Source organism: Anopheles arabiensis, chromosome X (assembly GCF_016920715.1).
Source record: "Anopheles arabiensis isolate DONGOLA chromosome X, AaraD3, whole genome shotgun sequence".
NCBI classification, from domain to species: Eukaryota; Metazoa; Arthropoda; class Insecta; order Diptera; family Culicidae; genus Anopheles; species Anopheles arabiensis.
This window is the reverse complement of record NC_053519.1, coordinates 16476944-16481640: the sequence shown is the minus strand read 5'-3', so window position 1 is coordinate 16481640 and position 4697 is coordinate 16476944.

Genomic DNA, 4697 nt, shown 5'->3' with positions numbered 1-4697 from the left:
ACGACCGTGCCCGAGTGCTGCCGTTTCGCTCGTGCCGTTTCGCTCGCTCGCCAACCCGGGGCCGTCCTTTCGCCGTTATCCTTGCGCTTCCGGTACAGGGGGCGGAGCTACGGGGCGCGCGTCCAATCAGGGCTGCTCTGGGCGAACGAGCGGCTGGCAGGACAGGCTCCGGCAGGCGCAACAGCGTGCTGTACCGGTTCAGCCAAGCCAAGGTGAGCTGTATTTACACTGCAAACATGCTCAACGCGCTCTCTCGCTCTCTCTATTTCGTTTGCCCTGCCCTGCGGAAAACACTTTACACGCGTGTTTTTTTTTGCCTTTGCTACGCGGCTAAGGCGTAAAATTTCTCCCCCCTTGTCCAGTAGTGTGCAGGGGGTGCAAGAGGACCGCACCAAAATCAAAAACAAATTTAAAGTACATCATCTTGTCAATTAATCCGTTTCGGCGTCCGGCGTCCGGCACTTGATTGCGGCGATTTGCTGCCGCTAAGATTATAGTAGAATCAGAGCTCTCTCTCTCTCCCTCCCTCCCTCTCTCTCTCTCTCTCTCTCTCTCTCTCGCTCTTTCTTTTTGCGCTCCATCACTGCAAGATGCAGGCATGCAATCGATCCGGCACAGCCCCGTCGCTACTTACAACAGTCACGCGTGAATTTCCCGTAAGTGTCAGGGTCCCCCTAGTGGACCCAAAATTTTCCTTAGACATCTTCTTCCTGTTTCCCACAAAAAAGCACAAAACACACACTGCCCACATACATCCACCGTTTGTGCACACACATAATCTGGAGGAGGGCAAAGGCACAACACGCGCGGTCCTTCTGGCGGATCCTTCTGGCACGGTTAAGATATAGCAGCTCGGGCAACCGCGTATGTGTGCATATATATGTATACTACCAACCCCCCCCCCGCCCTCTGCTTCCCCATCAACGCAGTGGCCGAGGGAATTATGTACCGGAACAATTTGTAAGCGTTTTATTATGGCACTCTCGGACTTCTTTGCGATTTTCACGGCTTGCAATGAAGAGGAAGAGTGGCACAACAAAGAAGCGCCGCAGCTTTCCTGTCTCTCTCACACACACATACACACACACACACACTTTTGGTTGTAGATTGTGTTTTTGTGCGGGGGGTTTTCTGCTTTCGCACTACATTTATCCGCCAGCCAAAGGGTAAATGGTGTACCGGGACCCTTGGAAAGTTTCGGTGAAAATTCAGTTTTCGAAATGCATTGAGCATCCCTGTTTTTATGGCTTGCAATAGTTTTTTTGTTTGTTTGATTTCCTCAAAGCACACACACACACACACACACACACACACACACACACACACACACACACACACACACACACACACACACACACACACACACACAAAATGTACACTATACACACAGTTGGTTGTTGTGCTACTTTCTTGTTTGTGCAAGTTGTGCGACTCTAGAGGCATGATGATACTAAAGGAAGGATATATCTTGTACGACCGAAAGGATGTCTAATCTCATTTGGATCCTTGGCAGTGCACGAATCTACTCCTACAACTGACAACCGATTAAGCAGTAGCTTACTTCATACAGAGGAAAAAAAGCATTCTTGATTGTGTACCTCATTGTCAGAATATTTGCAAAGTCTTTGATAGCAAACGAATATAGCTTAGTTGTTTGAGAAGAATGCATAATTCGTGTACACAAAAAACACTACGGGGCCTAATGATATTATCTTCTTCTTCTTCTTCTTTTGCTTGGTAAAACACTCCAAAGAAGATACCTATAATCCTTGGTAACAACGCTGTAATACACTATTGCAATATAACTTCCTTGTATTCACGGCGCTGATAAGCATTGAACCCACGACAGGCAAGACACTAGCCCAACCGGTTGTCGCAGCACTACGAGATAGTTCTGTGATAGTGGTGAAAAAAGCCTATTATAAATTATGTATTATGGCGCTGATTTGTGCGGAATGGCTTTAAATAAGTATTACTTTAATTGTTTTGCGATGAAGTTTACGTTTTGTTTCACACTTGTTTAAAATAATTTATTGCAATAATCACTCAGTTAAACTGCATTAAATATATCCGTAATATTTTGTGTATATAACATCAGGAAAAAACATGGCAAATATCTCAAGAGCTCCAACAAGTATCCATCGTTTGCTGAGCTCTTGTACCTCATTCTTACACACCATTCTTACACCAGCAAGACACAACGGCTCGCAACAATCGCACAGTGTGAAAATCAAAGGCACTTTCCCCCTCGCTCCACTCTCCCCTCCACCCCCTTCATTTTTTTGTTATTCGCATCGCTGTTTGATCCCAAAGCCAGCCTACGCCTCCATCTTTGTATTGATCCGAATCCTGAAACGCTCATCCAGTATGCTGCGCTTTTCCTCTCGAATGTTGCCATTGCGTTCGCACACACAAACATATTGTGCCTCCCAAAAGGCAAATCCTCGGCACAGAAGAGGAAAGAAAACGAAGGCAAAAAAAAACAACCAATACCACCCCACCAGCGGCGGATGGCTCATGTGCGTTTCATTGTGTTTCACGATTAAATGAAACTCTACTAACAGCACGCACCGTTCGTACCGGTCCAGCGCGGGGGGTGGGGGGGAATAATGCTTAACAAAACAGCCCTCTTTGCTCTTCCCCCCATCGCCCACTCTTCCATTTAATCCTGCAGCTTCGCGGGGCAGGGCGCATGGCACGAGCGGGGGGATCAATTCCGAGCACAAAGCGTTTTCACAACCTGAACAAACCTCTGAAAACCGAAATAACCGTACGAGAGGGAAGGGGGGGGGGGGGAAAGGGCAGCATCCATCCTAGCGCACAAAAACGGGGGCGAGTTTTGGGCATTACAGCAGCACGGACAGCAGTCGAACTCCAAACGCCGATGCTTGCCCGACGTCCCGTGCGCGCCGAGTTATCGATTGGTGTGTTTTGCCTGCCCGTGGAAAGGCCCGTGTGCCACACATCGAGCCATCCTTTCACTTTCCGTATCGGGCAGCTCGCCCTCCCTCCGGTCTGGCACCGTTTGCGCACTGCACGAAAAGCTCGATCGATTCCACACTCGGCACACAACCAGATCCAGCCATTAAACGGACCGTGAGCGTGTTGCTGGTACGCGTACGCGCTGCGGCTTTCGATAGGTTGGTTCCGGTTGCAGCCCCCACCGAGAACGGTTCAATCATTGGAGGGGATGGTAATGGGATGGGAAGGGCGATAAAGAAACTCAGCAAAAAGTCCTGGAGAGCCGAAGAAGAGTTGCTTTGCTGGGGCACTGCTTTCTTTCGCACTAATAGCTCTCCCTACCCACGGCACCAGGGTGCTAGTAGCGGCAGGCAGACAGGTATAGCAAGGCACAAACGGCAAATGGGAAGCGAGAGCGAACGAAATAGAACGAACAACAAAAAGGAAGACATTTGATTCCTGAAGCTGAAGCCGCTCTTGGCGGATGGTGGACGTCCTTCCCTGGTCCCAGCGGACGGGCGCCCGGCTAGAACACTCAGCCCAATACGACTAATGGAGCGAAGCATTTCGGACAGTTGCCTAAATTGTGTACCCGATTTGTGTGGGCCCGGTGTGTGGGGCGGATGGTTTCGCGATGGTGCTGAGCTGTTGAGGGTTGTGGCACAATTGTGGGTAGGACGGGCTTTGGAAGGCTACAATCGTGAGTAATTAGCACAATCAGGACCGACAGCGGAAGATGCGAAACATCCGGACGGTGAGGTGGATCGTGAGCCCGGAGGTTATGGGAGGACAACACACACACACACACACACGGAACTGTTATTCGAGTAACCGAGTAACTGTTATAGAGCAACCAGAGTACACAACATTAGTTAAGTTGCTGGAGCTATTTGTGTACTAGTGGAGTAAATTACTGCGGTGCAGTGAGTTTAATATAACAACCGTAAAAAGTTATTGTGTTCGCCTTTTGCAGTAGATAAAACAGCATCAAAGTCTCAGGTGGTCCTTCCAAATAGCGCCTAAGCTGCTTCCTGATGTTACATTGAAGGGGATTATTTTTCTTTGTGTTTTATTTTCAAGCAAGACGTCAACATTGAAATAAACTCAATAAATTGTGCATGTTTGTTTGTGAACTTTAAATGGTCATAACGTTCACAGAATTTTAAATAATTTACAGTTAAATCAAAATTTACTCAAAATCATTTCTGCTTCAAATAACTAATATAACTGGAGCACAAAACACGGGAAGGCGTCTGTCATTCACAGTTTGACAAGAGCCACCTTGTACCGATGTCATGCATTAAAAAGCTATAAAGTTCCACCAACTTTGGTACACATTCTTAACAAGCCTTCAAGTTCTATCATGAACCCTACACATAGTGCTAATCAACCGCAAAGTTCCAAAGAGCGTCATAGTTCCACAAAGTGACGCTTCACCTCTTTATCATCCATAAAGTACGTATATCAAGAGCTCACTAACTGTTTTCAGGTGCTTCAACGTTCCCCGAATATTTAATTAAATCTCTTGCGGAATTAAATCACTCGTGAGCTGCATATAATGCTCAGAAACTCTATCAATATATTAACTCTTCGCACCATCACCGGAAACTCACTTACGCCACATTCAATGACTAAAGAGTGGAAAATACTTTCTCTCAAGAGTTAAATATTGAAGAGTGATAAAACAGCAACTCACGCATAGAGGTACTCAAGAATTATCTGTTGATAAAAGAGGT